General features: G+C 44.6%; 2 non-coding genes across 2 annotated transcripts; one reads left to right on the top strand and one right to left on the bottom strand.

Moving 5' to 3' along the window:
* Window positions 1–4208: 4208 nt before the first annotated feature.
* On the bottom strand, window positions 4209–4301 carry LOC123461368. Its single transcript, XR_006637650.1, has one exon. It is a non-coding gene; the product is annotated as a small nucleolar RNA SNORD88 (small nucleolar RNA).
* Window positions 4302–6986: 2685 nt separating this feature from the next.
* On the top strand, window positions 6987–7121 carry LOC123461270. The gene has a single exon (XR_006637557.1). It is a non-coding gene; the product is annotated as a small nucleolar RNA SNORA70 (small nucleolar RNA).
* The last annotated feature ends 15787 nt before the right edge of the window (window positions 7122–22908 follow it).

Consider the following 22908-nt stretch of genomic DNA (forward strand, 5'->3'; position numbering starts at 1 on the left):
GCCAACATGACAGTAGTTCTCTAACTTTTTGGTCTCAGAACACCTATGAAAGCCCCAAAGGGGTGTTCTTCCTTCCTTCACCTTCCTTCCTTCCTTCCTTTTCCTTTTCTTTTCTTTTTTCTTTCTTTTTTTTGTGGTGCTGGAAATCCAATCCATGAGCTCTTTTTTCCTCCCTCCCTTCTTCCGTTTTACAGGGTTGTTATTGAAGCTTGCTGGACCACCCTATTCTGCTTCTGCCTCCTGAGTGTGGTGATTACAAGTGTGAGTCCCTATGCCTGTTTATTTGAGAGAGAGAATGGGTGTACCAGGACCTCTAGCCACTACAGATGAACTCCAGACGCATGTACCACCTTGTGCATCTGGCTTAAGGGTGGTAGTAGGGAATTGAACCTGGGTCCTTTGGTGGCACTGCTTAGCTATCTTCAGTCCCCAACTCTTTTTTTGTTTTATAAAATGTCTGACCGTAGCTCAGGCTGGCTTAGAACTCACTATGCAGTCCAGGCTTACCTCAAGCTCTATCTTTTTGAGGCAGGATAGATAGGAAGACAAGGAAAATTATGGAGACATGGAAGAGGAAAGGAATCCCTCGTTCCAGAGTCTAGTGGAAACCTGCTGCCAGCTGAGAATCAAGCATTCCAACACAATTAATAAACATTTGCTGAAGGCCTTTCACTTTTCCAGGCTGCAAACTTGCAGTGTTCTTGGAATTTCACCAGAAACCTCCTTGCTAGTTAAAGCCATGTCTTAACTTCCTGGTGCAATCCTAGTGATTCCATGCTTTATTTTACCAGATTGTAATCCCATGCAGGGCACTCCCAGAGCTACCCTATTACCTCAATTATTGAAAAAGAGGTGAAGGGGCTGGAGGGATGTCTTAAAGGTTAAGGCTCTTGCCTGCAAGGCCAAATGACTCAGGTTCATTTCCCCAGGACCCACATAAGCCAGATAAACAAGGAGGCGCATGTGTCTGGAGTTTGCTTGTAGCCGCTGGAGGCCCTGGTGAGCCCATTCTCTTCCTCTCTCTCTCTCTCTCAAATAAATAATTAAAAAAAAATAGCAGCACATCTGTTATGGGAGAAACCAGCTGCCCTGTAATTGGACTGGACTGGAGGCCCACTCCATGGGAGGGAATACATCCCTGATACTGAAAACTTAAAACAGGGGTAGTCATGAGCCCTAGGGGTGTAACGTCTACTGCTGCCTGGCTAAATTTATATACTATGCTTATCAAACTGCCCGGTAAGCACTTCTGTTAATGTTCACACCCTTATGTTAATGCTACTCTCACTTTTGGTAGAGAATTTTCTCTTTTCAGATGGCAGTGACCTTGGGATGACTCAGAAGGTATCATGGTGATGGAAAGAAATGACCACAATGCTCAGTACTGCAGTATCTCTATCACACCTTCCAAGGGTCAGGGTCTAATGCGGAAGAGGTGGCGGAAAGAATGTAAGAGCCAAAGGAAATGCAGGACTCCATACAACATACTACCTCCAGACACAAAATGGCCTGGATATCCATGACCTCACAGTGCCTGACACTACCTATACAAGAACATCATAAGAGGAGGAAAAGATCATGACATCAAAAGTAAAAGAGAGACTGATTGAGATGGGGAGGGGGTATGATGGAGAATGGAGTTTCAAAGGGGAACATGGAGGGGGGAGGGTATTACCATGGGGTATTTTTATTTTATTTTATTTTTATAAATTGTACAGTTTTTATTATACATACATGGGTTTCTGCTTTTAGAGAAACAGTGCTTTAGTTACCGAAAACAAAGACAATATTTTCCTACTGTCATTCCTCGGCATGTATCAAATTAGTATATCTTTTGCATTATATTGTATCAGAATGTTTAATTTAATTTAATTTTTTTTTGTTACTTTTTTCGAGGTAGGGTCTCACTCTGGTCCAGGCTGACCTGGAATAACTATGTAGTCTCAGGGTGGCCTTGAACTCACGGTGATCCTCCTACCTCTGCCTCCCGAGTGCTGGGATTAAAGACGTGCGCCACCACGCCCGGCTTAATTTAATTTTTTAAAGATTTTATTTTTATTTTTTTTATCAGAGAGAGAGAGAGAGAGGGTGAGAATGGGCACACCAGGGCCTCTAACCATTGCATACAAACTCCAGATGCATGCACCACCATGTGTATCTGGCTTATGTGAGACCTGGAGAATCGAACCTGGGTCCTTAGGCTTCACAGGCATGTGCCTTAAATGCTAAGCCATCTCTCCAGCCTCAGAATGTTTAATTTTTAATTAATTAATTAGTTATTTTATTTATTTATTTGGTATTTCAAGGAAGGGTCTTACTCTAGGCCAGGCTGACCTGGAATTCACTATGTAGTCTCAGGGTGGATATGAACTCAAGGCAATCCTCCTACCTCTCCCTCCCAAATACTGGAATTAAAAACCTGTGCCACCACACTGGGCTTACAATGTTTAATTTTAAAACTTATTATTTGAGGGGGTTAGAGAGATGGCTGGTTGGTTAAGGTGCTTACTTGCAAAGCCTAATGACCAGAGTTCAATTCCCCATAACCACATAATGCCAGAAGCACAAAGTGCCATATGCATCTTGAGTTCATTTGCAGTGGCTGGATGCCCTGGCATGGCCATTCTTTCTGTCTGTCTCTTTTTTCTCTTTCTTTCTGTGCTTTCAAATAGACAAATATTAAAAAAAACAAAACAAACAAAAAAAAAAACACAAAACTAAGGGCTGAACAGGTGGCTTAGTGGTTAGGTGCTTGCCTGTGAAGCCTAAGGACCCATGTTCAGCTCTCCAAATCCCACATAAGCCAGACACACAAAGGTGAGGCAAGCACAAGGTCACACATGCCTCCTAGGTGGCACAAGCACCTGGAGTTCATTTGGAGTGGCTGAGGTCCTGGCACACCAGTTCTTTCTCTCTCTGTGAAAAACTTACTATTTGAGTTGCTGACTTGAATTTCATTAACAAGTTATTACGGCTTGTGGTGGTTTGAATAGAATAGATGGCCCCCAATATATTCAGTTGTTTATTTGTTTGTAGTTTGCATCTGCAGCCACCTGGCTGGAGGCAGTATCACTGGGTGGATCTTAAGGTGTGGTGGTGGGTTTCAGATTTCAATCTAAAGATATGCAAAGTGTGCCTAGCTGGAGTTCCTGAAGTGTGCTGTGTGGCTTTTGGTTTTTGGGTTTTGGCTTGTGCTTCTCTCTCTCTCTCTCTGCTTGGGCCTGTGAAGGCAGGCCAGCTTCTTCTGCCATTTATGGAACTTCCTCTGGATCTGTAAACTTCAATAGATATCCCTTCCTCCATAACTGTGTCTGGTCTGAAAGTTCATCTCAGCGAACCTGAAGATGTCTGCTACACAGCTGGAGGGAATGCTTAGTGGTTAAAGTGCTTTCCCACAAAGCCAAAAGACATAGGTCCATGGGGTATTTTTAATAATCGTGGAAGTTGTTAATAAAAAATAAAAATTAAAAAAAAAGAGGGGAAGCTGGGCGTGGTGGTGCAAGCCACCACTCAGGAGGCAGAGGTAGGAGGATTGCCATGAGTTGAGGCCACCCTGAGACTACCTAGTGACTTTTAGGTCAGCCTGGACTAGAGTGAGCCCTTTCCTCAAAAAAAAAAAAAAAAAAAAGAGGGGTGTAGTAGACAGATTCAGGTTCACTGAGATGAACTTTCAGACCAGGCACAATTATGGAGGAAGGGATTTATTGAAGCTTAGAGATCCAGGGGAAGTTCCATAACGGCAGAAGAAGCTGGCCTGCCTTCACAGGCCCAAGCAGACAGAGAAGTACAAGCCTAAAGGTCAAAAGCTAGAGCACACTTCAGGAAGTCCAGCTAGGCACACTTAGAGTATCTTTAGACTGAAATCAGAAGCCCCTCACCACAATTTAAGATCCACCCAGTGACATTGCCTCCAGCCAGGTAGTCAGCAAATGCAAACTACAAACAATAAAGAACTGAATTAAAAAAAAACAAAACAAAACTGAATATATTGGGGGCCATCTATTCAAACCACCACAAGGGGAAAAAGTGTTTCTCAGCAACCCTTTGAGATGTAACTTGAGAGGTACCAATATAGTACACATAGCTGATGCTAAAACATCAAAGGGCAAGGCTTCCTTGAGAAGCCCATACCATGCTCTCCAGGGTGCTTTGTTCTTTCCTTGAATGCCTTTCTAGTTTTACTTTGTATTTATCTATTTTCTTTCCCAGGGTCCCTCAGACCCCCAGGTGTCAAAGGTCCTAAAGGAGCACCATGTCTTCAAGAGGTGGTCAGAGCCTAGTGCTAGACATGATGGGGGCCTGGTACTCTGGCCCCCTCCCTTATTACAGGTCCCAGCGCAACCCACAGACCCGAGGAGCCAGTATAGTCTAGTGCTTGCTTTCTGTAATGCTCAGCCCCCAGGAAAACTAGCCCCATTTTAGTGCTCATGAACTTCCTGCAATGTGTGGCTATGGGCACAACATTTGTCTCGTCTGTTCTATGTGACAGGCCTGGCTGAGCAGAGACCTGGGGTCTCTACCTGCCTGTCAACTTTCTCCTTAGCTCTCACATTTCTGCAGAGCCATACACCTTTATGACTCCATCTTTCTTCAACTTCCTATGCCAACATCAGTTCAGTGCTATGCAGAACACCATGGGCTACCAGTACGGTCTGAACATCCCAGCACTCCAGAGGCTTAGGTAGGAGGATCACTGTGAGTTTGAGGCCAGCCTGAGACTACATAGTGAATTCCAGGTCAGGCTGGGCTAAAGCAAGACCCTACCCTGAATAACCCCCCACCCCAAAAAATCATGTATTTGAAAGAGAGGGAGAGGGCACCAAGGTCGCTTCCCACTGCAGGTGAACTCCAGATGCATGCTCCACTTTGTGCATCTGGCTTTACATGGGTACTGGGCAATCAAACCCAGGCCAGCAGGCTTTGCTAGCCAGTGCTTTTAACTGCTGAGCCATCTCCCCAGGCCTCCTTCTCTATGTTGAATAATCTCCAGTGCTGCTTCATACGGCGGGCACATCTTGAAATTCTTTTTTTGCATCAAAGCCAAGTATCCTGTTTACCAGAGTTCAGGTACCTAAAAGATTAAAAGAAGCCTCAGGCTGCTCCATGGGAGTAACAGCAACAGTGTGGTACTGTGCCTTGGCTTTTGTGGCCACCACAGCCTTCCAAGTACTGTGATTACAGGTGTGGAAAACCATGGCTAAATAAGCCCTTGAGGTTTTCTAGATATATACATATTAGGGCTAGAGGGATGGTGTAGCATTTAAAGCATCTGCCTGCAAAGCCTAAGGACCCAGATTGGATTCCCCAATATCCACTTAAGCCATACACCTGGGGTTCATTTGCAATGGTTGGAGGCCCTGGCATGCCCGTTCTCTCTCTCTCTCTCTCTTTCTTTTTTCTTTTTTTTTCTTTTGGTTTTTCGAGGTAGGGTCTCACTGTAGCCCAGGCTGACCTGGAATTCACTATGGAGTCTCAGGGTGGCCTCGAACTCACGGCAATCCTCCTACCTCTGCCTCTTGAGTGCTGGGATTAAAGGCGTGTGCCACCACGCCCGGTTTTGTAAAGCATTTTTTAGAATATATATTTTATTTATTTATTTGAAAGGAGAAAGAGGCAGTGAGAGAGAGAGAGAGATAGAAAGGGCATGCCAGGGCCTCTAGCCACTGCAAATAAACTCACTGTAGCCCAGGCTGACCTGGAATTCACTATGGAGTTTCAGGGTGGCCTCAAACTCAAAGGGATCCTCCTACCTCGGCCTCCTGAGTGTTGGGATTAAACATGTGTGCCACCATGCCCTGCTCAAGGTAAAGCATTTTTTTTTTTTTTTGAGGTAGGGTCTCACTCTAGCCCAGGCTGACCTGGAATCACTCTGTAGTCTCAGGGTGGCCTTGAACTCACGGGGATCCACCTACCTCTGCCTCCCGAGTGCTAGGATTAAAGGCGTGCGCCACCACGCCCGGCAAGGTAAAGCTTTTTTTGTTGTTGTTGTTTGTTTTTTTTTTTGTTTTGTTTTTTCGAGGTAGGGTCTCACTCTGGTCCAGGCTGACCTGGAATTAACTCTGTAGTCTCAGGGTGGCCTTGAACTCATGGCAATCCTCCTACCTCTGCCTCCCGAGTGCTGGGATTAAAGGCATGCACCACCACGCCCGGCTGGTAAAGCAGTTTTTAATGATACAGGACGCTAAGGTTCACAGAGCCAGCACCAGAAGAGCTGAGTGGAGAATCAGCTTATTTTCTCACAGCACGGGCCCAGGGGGAATCTCTTCCAAAGCCTGGACCCTAAGCTGTGATGGCTCTGAGTTTATATACCTTATCTTGGCCTATTCATTATTGTTAGTTCTTAGAGCTCAGAGCCCGGGGCCTATTGCCAGAGACCTTGAGTATGCAATAGGCAACTTTTACAGAATCAGAGAAAAAGTAATTAGTGGGCAGATGTCTGTAGCTGCACTATGGAGATAAAAAAGAAGCATAAGATGATTTGCAATAGGGGCTATAATACAGACCGTGGCCTTTTTTTTTTTTTTTAATATGAGAGAGATCGAGAGTGAAAGAGGCAGAGAGAGAGAGAGAGAATGGGTGCACCAGGGCTTCCAGCCACTACAAACGAACTCCAGATGCGTGTGCCCCCTTATGCATCTGGCTAACGTGGGTCCTGGGGAATCGAGCCTCGAACCGGGGTCCTTAGGCTTCACAGGCAAGCGCTTAACCACTAAGCCACCTCTCCATTCCAGACCATGGCCTTGAAACAGTGCAAAAACTTCAGTGTAAGCACATACACACACACAAAAAAATGTAGTACCGGATATAACTAATACAAAAGTCTTAGCTGGGTGTGGTGGTGCATGCCTTTAATCCCAGTACTTGAGAGGCAGAGGTAGGAGGATCACAATGAGTTCAAGGCTACCCTGAGAGTACAGAGTGGATTTCAGGTCAGCCTAGGCTATATAATGAGACCCTACCTTGAAAAAAAAAAAGTCTAGTATATCTAGTAGTCAATTAAGCTGACTGGGTTCTTTTCCTTGTGGTGGCCCAGTGTGCAACGGCTGCAAACAGCAACCTCTTTGGTAGTGTAGTAACCTTATGCTTGTACAGGTGGCTTCCAAGGGACCTTGGAGACAGTTTTCTGGTGGATATCCATAATTCTGATCTCATGCTCTTTCCAATCTAGGCTCTAGATAGGTATACAGGGTGCTTTTGGGAAGCCCTCGGGCACAGTGGCCAGGTTCATATTGGCCAAGTCATCCTATCCATCTGTACCAAGCTGCAGATAAAGAGCCTGTGATTGAGGCCCTGCACATGGCCAAGTTCAAGTTTCCTGGCCACCAGAAGATCCACATGTCAAAAACGTGGGCCTTCACCAAGTTCAATACAGAAGAATTTGAAGATATGGTAACTGAGAAGCTGCTTATCCCTCATGGCTGTAGGGTCAGATATATCCCCAGTCATGGTCTGTAGACAAGTGGTGACCTCTGCACTCATGGACTTGCCCTGCTCAACCTTACCAAGCACGATCACTCAATAAATCTCACAATACCAAAAATAAATAAATAAATAAATAAATAAATAAGTCTATGACAGTACAGGGCATAACTTTGGGATGGGGCTTCTAAAGTTTCTTATCCCAATTACCATTTCATTAAACTTCTATAGAGGTAGAGGGCTGGACAGATGACTTAGCGGTTAAGGCACTTGCCTGCAAAGCCAAAGGGCCCAGGTTCTATTCCTCAGGACCTATGTAAGCCAGATGTACCAGGTGGTGCATCTCTCTCTTTAATAAATAAATTAAAATAAATTAAAACTCTCTATAGAGAAGGATTATTTCAACTGTGTTGCTTCTTCTGACCATTGTCAGCAACAATCTTAGGAGGCCCATGCAGAAATTTGTTTAGTTCTGGTTTTTGCTCTTCAAAGTCTTGCATGTCTTATGAGTGTTTTATTTGTTTATTTATATTATATTATATTTATTTATTTATTTATTTTGTTTTTTCAAGGTAGGGTCTCTAGCTTAGGCTGACCTGGAATTCACTCTGTATTCTCAGGGTGGCCTTGAACTCACTGCAACTCCTTCTGCCTCCTGAGTGCTGAGATTAAAGGCGTGAACCACAACACCTGGCTTTTTTTTTTTTTTTAAGGTAGGGTCTTGCCCTAGCCCAGGCTGATCTGGAATTAATACTGTATTCTCAGGCAGACCATGAATTTACAGCGACCCTTCTGTCTCTGCTTCCCAAGTGTTTGGATTAATAGCCTGCGCTGTCACATCCGGCTCTGGTGAGTTTTTCTCAGGGTGACCAATTTGTGCTGAGCAGTGCCACTGGGGAGCATTTGTTTGCTGCTGTTTTAGCTGGCAAGCTGCAGGGCTTGCTGAAAACCTCAGCCAAGGTACTAGCTTGGTAGGAATCTGAGAGCAGTGTCTCTGGAGGCCAGCTGAACTTCTTTGAAGCTCACAGTTCAGACACTGCCCAAAATTACGGTTCAGAATCAGACAGCCCGAGTGAGCACTATGGAAGGACCTACAGGAAGCCAGTGTCAGCCATTAAATATCTTGGGCTTCAAATGAATAGCCAGATATGTATTGCCAGTTAATTCTTCCCCCTGCCCAGCTTTCACAGAGAGATTAGTCAGTAAATGGACATGTGGGAGACATTATCTGCAAAGTGCTGTGGGGAGGCGAGGAAAGAGCAAACCTGGGGCAGCCTGGTTGGTCCCTGAGGACTGGAGCCTTCTAAGGCTGTATGGAGGCGTTGAACTTTAGCCAGGTCTGGAACAATGGATAGATTTGGAACACAGGAAGTAGAACAGAAGTGATGGGGAGTGCATTGGGGTTAAAAAAAAAATGACCAACTTGATTTGGGCGTGGTAGCAGAGCTAGGATAGCTGTGAGTTCCAGGCCACCCTGGGAGTACATAGTGAATTCCAGGTCAGCCTGGGGTAGAGTGAGCCTCTACCTCGAAAAATCTAAATAAATAAATAAAAATTTTTTAAGATTAATTTTTATTTATTTATTTATTTACTAGAGACAGAGAGATAGGAGGAGAGAGCGACTGAGAATGGGCGCGCCAGGGCCTCTAGCCACTGCAAACTAACTCCAGCACATGCACCACCGTGTGCATCTGGCTTACATGGGACCTGGAGAATTGAACCTGGGTTCTTAGGCTTTGCAGGCAAGCACCTTAACCACCAAGCCATTTCTCCAGTCCAGTAATAATTCTTAAAACAAGTTTATGTAAGCCACCTTCCTATAACTCTACTATTCTGCAGCCCGAGGCAGGATGATCACAAATTCTAGGCCAACCTGGGCTACATATGTCTCAAAACAGAATGAGAGCCGGGCGTGGTGGCACAGAGGTAGGAGGATTGCCGTGTTCACGGCCATCCTGACACTACATAGTGAATTCCAGGTCAGCCTGAGCTAGAGTGAGACCCTACCTTGAAAAACAAAACAAAAACAAAACAAAAAAAAGGGGCGTGGGCTGGAGAGATGGTTTAGCCTACAAAGTCAAAGGATTCTGGTTCAATTCTCCAGGCCCCATGTTAGCCAGATGCACAAAGGCGCGCATTCATCTGGAGTTCCTTTGCAATGGGCCCTGGTGCGCCCATTCTCTCTACCTCTCTCTCTTTCTCAAATAAATAAATAAATACAATATATTATTTTAAAAAAAGATTCAAGCCGGGCGTGGTTGCGCACGCCTTTCATCCCAGCACTTGGGAGGCAGAGGTAGGAGGATCATAGTGAACTCAGGGCCACCCTGAGACTACATAGTGAATTCTAGGTCAGCTTGGGCCAGAGTGAGACCCTAACTCAAAAAACAAAAACAAAAACAAACAAACAAAAAGATTCATGTATCCTTCTCCATGGCAGAATATGTCATTTAGAATAAGTTGAGTCTATGTTCCCTAGCCATGGTCACTTATATTTGGCTCAGAAACAAACAAGAAATATTTCCTTAAAGAAGAGTTGGGTTTTACTGTTCATTTGACTTGGTTGGATCTCTCATGCGCTAGACAAGAAGTCTACCACTAAGCTACAGCCACAGCCACAGCTGACTCTATTTATTTGCTTGTTTGAGAGACAAAGAGAGAATAAATGAATGAATGGATGGATGGAGGTGCCAGGGGCTCTTACCACCGCACATGAACTCCAGGCACGTGTGCTATTTTGTGCACTTGGCTTTACATGGGTACCGGGGACTCCAACCTAGGCGGGCAGACTTTACAAGTGCGCGCCTGTAATGGCTGAGCCATCTCCCCAGCTCCTATTCTGAGGTGCTTGATTTGGCTGTCTTTACGTGTTTGTTGTGTTCATAAACTTTTCTCTGACGCTTGTCTGCTTACTGTTGCTTCTGAACATTTGTTTGCTGGAACATTCAGTCTTCTTCTCCTGCAACTACTCCATTACTTACTTTGAAAATGGGGAGCAGCTGGGCGTGGTGGCGCACGCCTTTAATCCTGGTGGTAAGAGGATGGCCTTGAGTTCAAGGCCACCCTGAGACTACAGAGTGAATTTCAGGTTAGCCTGGACTAGAGTGAGACCCTACTTCGAAAAACCAGGGGGGAAAAAAAAAGAAAGAAGCCGGGTGTGGTGGCGCACACCTTTAATCCCAGCACTGGGGAGGCAGAGGTAGGAGGATTGCCATGAGTTCAAGGCCACCCTGAGATGACAGAGTTAATTCCAGGTCAGCCTGGACCAGAGAGAGACACTACCTCGAAAAAAACAAAAAACAAAAAACAAAAAAAAGAAAAAGAAAAAGAAAGAAAGAAAACGGGAGGCAGCGTTCAAGGAAGGAGGAAGTGTTTGGAGAAAAAAACCCATCTGGTACTCCAGATGGATTTCTGTTGGATAAATAGGGAGCCTCAACTTGTAAGTACTTACAAAAATGTAGCCTACATTGGTTTTCTTGCACACTAAACTAGAAAGCTTGGCAATAGGAGGGAAAAAACATATACTTGTTTTGTAATATAATTCTTTGGAATTGGGAGAAAAATGGATCCTGGAGACAGAACTGGCAGAATTTAATTAAAAGCCATGAAGGTCAAGTGCCCCTGTAATCTCGAGGAGGAACTTTCATATATTTAGTACTCCCTGTTGCTACATGGGTATGCTTAACACCATCACAGGACCTGGGAAGATGGCCCAACATTCAAATTTGTTTGCTTACAAAGCCTACTGGTCAAGGTTCAGTTCCCAAGGGGTGTTGCAAACATCCACCTGTGTGGAGTCTCTGAACATGGTGCTGGTGCGAGCTGACTCCAGCACACCACTCTGCAGGTAGACTGTGTGGGGCTGGGTTCTGATGGAAACTTCCACACTCTTTTTGTGGAAGGTCTGTGATACCAAAGGCGTGTGTCTACAGCAGTGGTTGTTGGAACATATCACACTCTGGCAGTGTGATGAAGCCAAAAGCTATAAATAATATTAAGGCATCCCTAGCCGGGCATGGTGGCCCATGCCTTTAATCCCAGCACTCGGGGGGCAGAGGTAGGAGGATTGCTATGAGTTCGAAGCCACCCTGAGCCTCCATAGTGAATTCCAGGTCAGCCTGGGCTAGAGTGAGACCCTACCTCAAAAAAACAAAAACAAACAAACAAACAAAAAATTAAGGCATCCCAAAGGAATGATGTGTTGAAAATATGGTAAGGAGGTTTGCTGTGAGTTTGAGGCCACCTTCAGAATACATAATGAATTCCAGGTCAGCCTGGGCTAGAGGGAGACCCTACCCTGAAAACCAAAACAAACAAACAAACCCCAGTCGTGGTAGAGCTAATGGTAACAAGGCAATATACTGGAGAAGGAAGCAAGATAATAGTGTGGTAAGTGGCGCTGAGTGCTGGGAGAAAAATGCAGCACACAGAGCTTGGGTTGAAGGGGAGGCTGCAGTTTGACTTAAAATATTTTTATTTATTTATTAAAGAGGGAGAGAATGAGGTAGACAGAGACAGAGTGAGACAGATGATGGCTCCAGACACATGCACAAGTTTGTGCATCTGGCTTTATGTGGGTACAGGGGGATCAAACCCAAGCTTTGCAAACAAGTGCCTTTAACCACTGAGCCATCTTTCCAGCCACTGCAATTTGACTTAATACAGCAAGGCTTCAGGAGATGACGTTGGAGCAATTCTTGGAGGAGGATGGGGAATGAAGCTTGATGTAAGGGGGAAATTGGCTGGGCAGGCACTGGAGTTACTGCCTCTAAAACAATACTCGTTCTCCTTTCCTTTCTCGTGCGCGCACGTGTGTGTGTGTGTGTGTGTGTGTGTGTGTGTGTGTGTGTGTGTGCATACATATGCACATATGCAAGTGTGCTGGCAATTGAACCCAGGGTATGGTGCAAGCTGAGTAAGTGCTCTACCACTGAGCTGCATCTGCAACCTAAGCCTCTTTTTAGAAAGCCATGTCTGTGGCTGCAAAGGTTTCTGCACATGCGAGCATGCGCCTGCTTCGTTCTGGAGAGATCTGTATCCCTGGGCCCTCCCTGTAAGGACTGCCCGCTTTCCTTCTGACGCCTTCCAGGGGCTGAAGCTTACATACTTGGCTCTCATGGAAACTTGGCCGCTTGTCTAGTCACCCCACCCCGAACCCGGTGCCACATTCCAGTGACCTTATTTGTGTGCCTTGGAGCCCTGCCAGGTTGGGCCTGGGACAGGTTACCATGGTGACCTCCTCACAATCTCCAAAGAACTTTTCAAGGACGATGCCTCTGGCCTGAAATAGTTCTTGCTAGGCTTGCCACAATAGGCAGGATGATGATCTGGTGTGGTGAATGGAGTTTGGAACCTGCTGGTTATCCCTGTTTGAATTTACGCAGTCTGCATTGCAGGCGATAAGCACTTCTGGGGAGGGGACTCCATGACCCTCCAGCTTTAGGACTGGGAGAATGGCATTGCTTAGTTAGATACCTGGAAATCTTTTTTCTTTTTTTCTTTTTTTTCCCCCAAGGTAGGGACTCTACCTCCTGAGTGCTGAGATTAAAGGCGTGCGCCACCATGCCCAGCTAAGACCTCAGTTATTTTTATTTTATTTTATTTATTTTTTTGGTTTTTCAAGGTAGGGTCTCACTCTAGCCCTGGCTGACCTGAAATTCACTATGGAGTCTCAGGGTGGCCTCGAACTCACCGCAATCCTCCTACCTTTGCCTCCCGAGTGCTGGGATTAAAGGCGTGCTCCACCACGCTGGGCTATTTTTATTTTTTTGGTTTTTTCAAGGTAGGGTCTCGCTGTAGCTCAGGCTGACCTGGAATTCACTATTCTCAGAGTGGCCTCGAACTCTTGGTAATCCTCCTACCTCTGCCTCCCAAATGCTGGGATTAAAGGTGTGTGCCACCATGCCTGGCTATAACCTCACATTTGATCAGTTAGGAGGGGAGAGTGCTCATTTGTGGTGGGTTCTGTCATTCAGCCTGTAGTTTCTGAGACATCCTTGTGGCAGCTTGTGCCAGTATTGATGCACAGGTTTGTTCCCATTTCCTTTTCTTTCTTTTTTTTTCAAGGTAGGGTCTTGCTCTAGCCCAGCTGACCAGGAATTCACTAGGTAGTTTCAGGGTGGCATCCAACTCACAACAATCCTCCTACCTCTGCCTCCTGAGTGCTGGGATTAAAGACGTGTGCCACCAAGCCCGGCTGTCTCCCTCTTTTAAAAAATATTTTATTATTTTTTTTGCAAGGGAAGAGAGGGAGAGAGAGAGATTGAATGGGTGCACCAGGGCTTCTTCCTTTTGCAAATGAATTCCAGATGTATTTACCACTTTGTACATCTGGTTTTACATAAGTACTGGGGAACTGAATTCAGATGTCAGGATTTCAAGCAAGCACATTTAACCGTTGAGCAGTCTCTCTAGTCCTGTCCCCCTCTTCCTTCCTTCCTCCCCTTCTTCCTTCCTTCCTTTTTTTTTTTTTTTTTTGAGGTAGAGTCTCACTCTACCCCAGACTGACCTGGAACTCACTCTGCAGTCCCAGGCTGGCCTTGAACTCATGGTGATCCTCCTCCTCTGCCTCCTGAGTACAGTGATTTTTTATTTATTTATTTACTAGAGAGAGAGAGAGAGAGAGAGGGGGAGGGAGGGAGAGAGAAAAAGAGAGAGAAGAGAGGCAGACAGAGAGCAAATGGGTATGCCAGGGCCTTCAGCCATTGCAAACGAACTCCAGGCACATGCATCACCTTGTGCATCTGGCTTACGTGGGTCCTGGGGAACCAAACCTGGGTCCTCTGGCTCTGCAGGCAAGCACCTTAACCACTAGGCCATTTCTCCAGCCCACAGTACAGTGACTTTAAAGGTGTGTGCCCAGTCTGTCCCCACCTTTCCCCCCCCCCCCAAATTTTTTTTTTTGGTTTTTCAAGGTAAGGTCTCACTCTAGTCCAGGCTGACCTGGAATTCACTATGGAGTCTCAGGGCGGCCTTGAACTCATGGCAATCCTCCCACCTCTGCCTCCTGAGTGCTGGGATTAAAGGCGTGAGCCACCACGCCTGGCTTTTTTCCAAATTTTTATTAACAACTTCCATGATTATAAAAAATATCCCATGGTAATACCCTCCCTTCCCCCACTTTCCCCTTTGAAACTCCATTCTCCATCATATCCCCTCCCCATTTCACCTTTTTTTTTTTTTTTACAAAATTAATTTATTTATTTGCAAGCAGAGACAGACAGAGAGAGAGAGAGAGAGAGAGAGAGAGAGAGAGAGAGAGAGAGAGAGAGGGCATGCCAGGGTCTCTAGCCACGGCAAACGTACTCCATACGTATGTGCCCCTTGTGCATCTGGCTTACGTGGGACCTGGGGAATTGAACTTGGGTCCTTTGGCTTTGCAGGCAAATGCCTTAAACACTAAATTATCTCTCTAGCCCCTGTCCCCACCTTTCTATTGTCAACTGACACTTGAGATTTTTTCAATTTCTGTTTTATATTTATTTATGTGTGCGTGTGAGAGAGAGAAAGCAGTAGATAGAGAAAGAATGGGAGTGCAAGGGCCTCTAGCCACTGCAAATGCCCTCTAGATGCATGTGCCCTCATGTGCATCTGGCTTACATGGGTACTGGGGAATCAAACCTGGGTCCTTAGGCTTCACAGACAATCGCCTTAAGTGCTAAGCTAACTCTCCAGCCCTGTTTCCAATTTTCGATGCTCTCCCTCCCTCCCTTCCTTTGGTGTGTGTGTGCAGCCATGTCCATGTGTGTGATTGAGTGCAGGCCACCGTGCACATGTGGAGATCAGGGGACAACTTCAGGTGTCAGTCCTGTCCTTCCACCTTGTTTCAGGTAGAGCTCCTCGTTTTGTTGTTTATTACTGCCTTTGCCGGCCATGTTGGAAGATTCACTTCTTGTCCTGGGTATGCTGGGATTACAGTTGGCACTAAGGTGTCTGGCTTTCTGTAGGGCTGCGGTTCTGAACTCAGTGCTCACACTTGTGTGGCAAGCACTTTAACCACTGAGCCATCTCTACAGCCCAAAGCTTTACTTTTTGGTTTTTCTTTTTGTTACTTTTTTAAGTATATATTCATTGTTTAAACCAACGGGCTTCATCATGACCTTCAATATTAGGAGACCAAACTGGGCATGGTGGTGCATGCCTTTAATCCCAGCTTTTAGGAGGCAGAGGTAGGAGGATTGCTGTGAGTTTGAGGCCAGCCTGAGACTACAGAGTGAATTCCAGGTCAGCCTGGGGTAGAGCGAGACCCAACCTCAAGAGAGGAGAAAGAAAGAAAGAAAGAAAGAAAGAAAGAAAGAAAGAAAGAAAGAAAGAAAGAGAGAGAGAGAAAGAAAGAGAGAAAGAAAGAAAGAGAAAAAGAATGGGTAGAGCATGGTGGCACATGCCTTTAGTCCCAGAACTCGGGAGGCAGAGGTAGGATCGTCATGAGTTCAAGGCCACCCTGAGACATACCTACATAGTCTACAGACATACATAGTGAATTCCAGGTCAGCCTGGGCTACAGCAAGACCCTACCTTGAAAAACCAAAAAATAAAATATATATATATATATTTTTCTTTTTTGGGACCAAGCTCCTACACTGCAGTCCAACAGGCAAGAATGCAAACCAGTCCTGAAGCTGAGTGGTGGCACTTGCTTGTCACTCCAGCACTCAGTTGGTAGAGGCAGGAGGATCAGGAGTTCAAGGTTTTCATTGGCTACATAGTGAGTTTGAGGACAGCCGGGGCTAAACTGAGACCGTGTCTCAAAACATACAAACAAACAGATTACAGGAAACAAAAATGGAGTCACTCGTGCTAAAATTGCAGCAAGTGAAACTCAGTTGCTTCTCTGATCTGAGAAGATAGGATTAGAGAGCTGACAGCCACCTTTCCCAAACAATTGTTAGCCTAAGGAAGTTCCCTCATCACTTCTTACACAAAAAGGTAATGAGAGGTGACCAGATTGGAACTGAAAAGTTATTTTTCTATTGTTTGTCTTTCTGTCCTTTCTTCCTAGAAAGTAACTTTGGCATGACCCGTTGATGTTTCTTCTTTGTTCTTACTTTCTTCTGTCATTTTCTTTGTATCAAATGAACCAGTTGTGTTATTTTGTAAATGAAGTGTTTCTTGGTTCTATAATTGACAATGAAGTTGGTTAAATAAGCACTGCTATCATTTTGTCCTTTGATACAAATAAAGTTGTGTTGTACAGTTGTGTGGGCATTCTCTTTGATTTCTCTTGCACAACACCAGGAACAGAATCTCCAGGTCAAAGGATAAGCATCTATTTAATTTTACAGCAAGTTGCCAAACAGCATGTTTTGAGGCAACATGGGTACAACTGGTTCTTGAGGCCCTGGAGCTACCAACTTAAGTCAATAAGAAGAGAGTTGGGCTTCTTGACCAGTGAGATGTACTGTGCATGCATACTGGGGAAAGACCAAGAATGCTCACTGAGGGGGAACAGGTGGAATAAGGGGGACTGGTTTACAGGAGTCACGTGAGGTAGTTGAGGCTGAGGGGAATTGTGGGAATTTAAGGGAAGATGGGAGTGGGGGGCTCATGGTTACAAACCCAGAAATCACAACCCCAAGCCTGGATTTCTTTTAAACTTTATTTATTTATTGGAGCTAGAGAGAAAGATCAGAGAGAGGGAGAGAGAGAATGGGTGTGTCAGGGTCTCCAGCCACTGCAAACGAACTCCAGACATATGTGCCCTCCTGTACATCTGGCTTACGTGGGTCCTGGGGAATCAACCGAAGACCTTTGGCTTTGTAGGCAAACGCCTTAATGGCTGAGTCATCTCTCCAGCCCCCAAGTCTGGATTTAAGTGGTCATGAGGTCACTTTGGGGCAGCTAGTTTTTTTTTTTTTTTTTTTTTTTTTTTCCTGAGGTAGGGTCTTACTCTAGCTCTGGCTGACCTGGAATTCACTATGGAGTCTCAGGGTGGCCTTGAACTCATGGCCATCCTCCTACCTCTGCCTCCCAAATGTTGGGATTAAAGGCATGCATCACCAAGCCCAACTTTTTTTTTTGGTGGGGGAAGGGCAGCTAGTGTGTCTGTCCCATGCTTTACTTCTGTATATTTTCATTCTCATTTCAGATTGTTGGTGTCTTGTTCAAAGAATTGGAACCTTCCCCTGCACCCCCCACACACATGTAAAGCAGGAAAAAACTATTAAAAGAATGAAGTGAGGTACAAGTTTGGGTACACTGCTAGGAGAGTCAGTGGGCCACCTGAGAGAAAGAGGACTCAAAGGCCCCAGTGGTTGTTTGGGGCTTCTTTTTATGGGGGCTAGGGGAAAGGAGGAGTTGGTTACTTAGGGGTGTAGTTTGGGTGGTTCTCTATTTTGACAGACTGGCATTTTATATAAGTACCTTCCCACAATGCATCTGATTTTGGGGGGTAGGGTTTTGCTCTTAGGTCAGGCTGACCTGGAATTCACTATGTAGTCTCAGGGTGGCCTTGAACTCACAGTGATCCTCCTACCTTTGCCTCCCAAGTGCTGGGATTAAAGGTGTGTGCCACCACTCCGGGCTTGATTTATTTTTGTTTTTGAGGCAGGGTCTCACTGTAGTCCAGGCTGACCTTAAACTCATGGTGATTCTCCTACCTCAGTCTCCTGAGTGTTGGGATTATAGGTGTACATCACTATACCTGGTATGGGGTACTTGGGGTCAACCCAGGGTTTAGTGTATGCTAGACAAGCACTTTATCAACTGAGCTATTTTCTCAGCCCAAACTTGCAATCTCTTTTCTTTCTTTCTTTTTTATTTTTTTTACATTAATATATTTTTTATTTTTTTATCTTTTCACAATTTTTATTAACATTTTCCATGATTATAAAAAATATCCCATGGTAATACCCTCCTCCTCGCCCCCTGAACTTTCCCCTGTGAAATTCCATTCTCCATCATATTACCTCCCCATCTCAATCATTCTACTTACATATATATACTACCCACCTATTAAGTACCCTCCTCTCTTCCTTTCTCTTCCCTTTATATCTCCTTTTTAACTTACTGGCCTCTGCTACTAAGTATTTTCCTTCTTGTGCAGAAGCCCAATCATCTGTAGCTAGGATCCACATATGAGGGAGAACATGTGGCGCTTGGCTTTCTGGGCCTGGGTTACCTCACTTAGTATAATACTTTCCATATCCATCCATTTTTCTGCAAATTTCATAACTTCATTTTTCTTTACCGCTGAGTAGAACTTCATTGTATAAATGTGCCACATCTTCATTATCAACTCATCAGTTGAGGGACATCTAGGCTGGTTCCATTTCCCAGCTATTATAAATTGAGCAGCAATAAACATGGTTGAGCACGTACTTCTAAGGAAATGAGATGAGTCCTTTGGATATATGCCTAGGAGTGCTATAGCTGGGTCATATAGTAGATCGATCTTTAGCTGTTTTAGGAACCTCCACACTGATTTCCACAATGGCTGGAGCAGATTGCATTCCCACCAGCAGTGTAGAAGGGTTCCTGTTTTTCCACATCCCTGACAACATTTATGATCATTTGTTTTCATGAGGGTAGCCAATCTAACAGAAGTAAGATGGAATCTCAATGTAGTTTTAATCTGCATTTCCCTGATGACTAGTGATGTAGAACATTTTTTTTTTTTTTTGGTTTTTCGAGGTAGGGTCTCACTGTGGTCCAGGCTGACCAGGAATTAACTCTGTAGTCTCAGGGTGGCCTTGAACTCACGGCAATCCTCCTACCTCTGCCTCCCAAGTGCTGGGATTAAAGGCGTGTGCCACCACGCCCAGCTAGCACATTTTTTTTAGATGCTTATATGCCATTCGTATTTCTTCCTTTGAGAATGCTCTATTTAGCTCCATAGCCCATTTTTTTGATTGGCTTATTTGATTCCTTATTATTTAACTTTTTGAGTTCTTTGTATATCCTAGATATTAATCCTCTATCAGAATATAGCTGGTGAAGATTTTTTCCCATTCTGTAGGTTGTCTCGTTGCTTTATTCACTGTGTCCTTTGCAGTGCAAAATCTTTGTAATTTCATGAGGTTCCAGTGATTAATCTGTGGTTTTATTGCCTGAGCAATTGGTGTTGTATTCAGAAAGTCTTTGCCAAGACCAAAATGTTTAAGGGTTTCCCCTATTTTTTCCTCTAGTAGTTTCAGAGTTTCAGGTCTGATGTTAAGGTCTTTAATCCATTTGGACTTAATTCTTGTGCATGGAGAGAGAGAAGAGACTATTTTCATTCTTCTACAGATATATATCTAGTTTTCCCAACACCATTTGCTGAAGAGGCTGTCTTTTCTCCAATGAGTATTTTTGGCATTTTTATCGAATATCAGGTGGCTATAGCTACCTGGACTTACATCTGGGCCCTCTATTCTGTTCCATTGATCTACATGTCTGTTTTTGTGCCAGTACCACGCTGTTTTTGTTACTATGGCTCTGTAGTATAGGTTAAAATCAGGTATGGTGATACCACCTGCCTTATTTTTGTTGCTCAGTATTATTTTAGATATTTGAGTTTTTTTGTGATTCCAAAGGAATTTTTGGATTGTTTTTTCTATTTCCATGAAGAATGTCTTTGGAATTTTGATAGGGATTGCATTAAATGTGTAGATTGCTTTTGGTAAGATTGCCATTTTCACAATATTGATTCTTCCAATCCAGGAACAAGGGATATTTTTCCACTTCATAGTTCTTTTTTATTTTTTAAAGTAGGGTCTCACTCTAGCCCAGTTTGACCTGGAATACACTATGGAGTCTCAGGGTGGCCTCGAACTCATGTCAACTCTTCTACCTCTGCCTTCCAAGGGCTGGGATTAAAGGCATGTGCTAGCTGGCCTCAAACTCACAATGATCCTTCTACTTGTAAAGAAAGTGAAAGAGCTGGGTGTGGTGGCAAAAAAGAAAGAAAGAAAGAAAGAAAGAAAGAAAGAAAGAAAGAAAGAAAGAAAGAAAGAAAGAAAGGAAGGAAGGAAGGAAGAAAGTGAAAGAGAAAAGTAAAGGAAAACATCACACTTGATCCCAACAGACAGAGACTGTTTTTTGAGGCAAAGCGAAGGGCTACAACCTTCCTGGGTTATAAAGGCTGAAGCGCTGAGCTAAGCTAGGGTTCAAGTTTTTAAGGTGAATTCTAAGAAAAACAGACTGGACTAGATATAGGTCCAAGGGAAGTAGATAAGGAACTGTAGCTGTTTGTGTCCTTGCTCAGAATAAGCTTTTCAGCAAGTGACCAGGGAGAGTTCCTCAGATGGTTCCTGTCCCTTCAAGGCCTTCTGAGTTAAGGGACATTGATCAGGCAGGGGAGTTGTCAGGCTTGTGTGGGACTACACATACCTCTGATGTTCCCAAGACCTCCTAGTTTCAGGGACAGTTGTTAAATCTTCAGATCCCTCTGGTTTCAAGGAAGGGTCATTAACCCTTCACTATCTCTGCATCCTGAGTGCTGGGATCAAAGGCATGCACCATCACGCTTGGCCCAAAATTGCAAGCTTTAAAAAAGAAAGAATTAGTTAGGATATGCGTGTTGTGGGCACACACACACATACGTGCATGAGTATGCCAGAGGGTCTCTTGCTGCTGCAGACTGATGTCTGGCTTTATGTGGATGGCTGGAGAATTGAACCCAGGCCACCAGGCTTTTGCCAGCAAGTGCCTTTAACTGTTGAGCCATGTCCCCAGCCCCCAAACTTATAATCTTAGAGTCACTTGTTGGGCTGGAGTTGTTTGAGCCTTAGGCAAGTATTCTGCACAGCTAGTTTTCCAGTGGCTGTTCCTGTTATCAGACCAACCAAGCTCCAGAGTCCTCCCTTCAGGGTTTGACCCCTGCAGTTTGGGTGTAAAATGTCCTCCATAGTCTCATGTGTTAATCCCCAGCTGGTGGACTTTTGGGAGATGGCTCATCACTGGAGAAGGTGTGTCGCTTGGGGATGGACCTGGAGGTTTTCAGTCCAGCCAGCTTGCCAGTGCTAGTTAGCTCATTTGCTGCTTCCTGCTGATATATGATGATGTGAGCCAGCTTCCGGCCTCTACCAGGCTTTCCCCACCACCATGAGGCCTCCCCTTGAAGCTGTAAATTGAAATCAACCTTTCTGTAAAGGGACATCTGGTTGGGTGCATTGTCGCAGAGACTAAAAGATAATTCCATTTTGAACCTGACAACTTTCACAGCCTGCTGAAGTCTGCTTAAGAAATTCACAGTCTGTCACTGTGCTGAGCTCTCTTGGATATGGTGATGGTTTTGTAATTTTCACTGTGACAAATCTGCCACCAGAACAGGGAGGGAGAAGGTGGTAATGTCCCTTCAGGTCACTTAACCCAGTTGAAACTGAGACTCAAACTGAGGCCCCTGCCCCAGAAGACCCCCACCTATGCCTCAGGTTCATTTTGTCCAGTTAGTATCTGTAGTTTTAAAGTGTCTTTGGAGCTTCCTCAGTATGTCCTTAGCATACTGGTTCCCTGCCCTGGCCTGGAACTGTGACCTTGGCCTGAAACCCTCTTGGGAGAGAGGTTGTAATGAGAGACACTCATGTCCACACATTCAGGAGTCCGGAGCTTGAAGCTGACTTCCAAAGCAAAGCTGTAAATGGCATCCACTTTCCACCTATCAAAGGAATGGACTTAGTCCATTATGGCCTAGAGCGAGACCCTACCTTGAGAAACCAAAAAAAACAACAAAAAATATTATGTACATGTATTAAAATTGTCAATTAAAAAATGCTGGGTATGGTGGTGCACACCTTTAATCCCAGCACTTGGGAGGCAGAGGTAGGAAGATTGCTGGGAGTTCAAGGCCACCCTGAGACTATATAGTGAATTCCAGGTTAGCCTGAACTGCAGTAAAACCCTACATTGAGAAACAAACAAACAAACAAAAAAATAGGAGACTGGAGAGATGGCTTAGTGGTTAAGGTGCTTGCCTACAAAGCCAAAGGACCCAGGTTTGATTCCTCAGGACCCATGTAAGTCAGATGCACAAGGCGGTACATGTGGAGGCTGAAGGCCCTGGTGTGCCCATTTTCTTTCTCATTATCTATCTGCCTCTTTCTGTCTCCCTCTCTCTGAAATAAATTAAAAATAAATAAATAAATACAGCAGTGAGATGGCTCAGTGGTTAAAGGAGCTTGCTTGCAAAACCTGAAAGCCTGGATTCAATTCCCAAGTACCCATGTAAAGCCAGATGCAGAAATTGGTGCTGTGTCTAGAGTTTCTTTACAGCAGCAAGATGCCCTGGAGTACCCATATTCATTCTCTCTCCCTCTATCATGTATATATGACACACACACACACACACACACACACACACACACACACACACACATATATATATATATATATGCATTTAAAAAGAACAGGAGTCATACAGCTACTTGTACACTAATGTTCATAGCAGCATTATTCACAATAGGTAAAAAGTGGAAACAATCTTAATGTGTGTTGACAGGTAAATGGCTAATCCACATGTGGTATGTAATACATGCAATAGACTATTACCTGGTCGTCAAAAGAGATGAAATTCTA

Source organism: Jaculus jaculus, chromosome 5 (genome assembly GCF_020740685.1).
Source record: "Jaculus jaculus isolate mJacJac1 chromosome 5, mJacJac1.mat.Y.cur, whole genome shotgun sequence".
In the NCBI taxonomy this organism is placed as follows: domain Eukaryota; kingdom Metazoa; phylum Chordata; class Mammalia; order Rodentia; family Dipodidae; genus Jaculus; species Jaculus jaculus.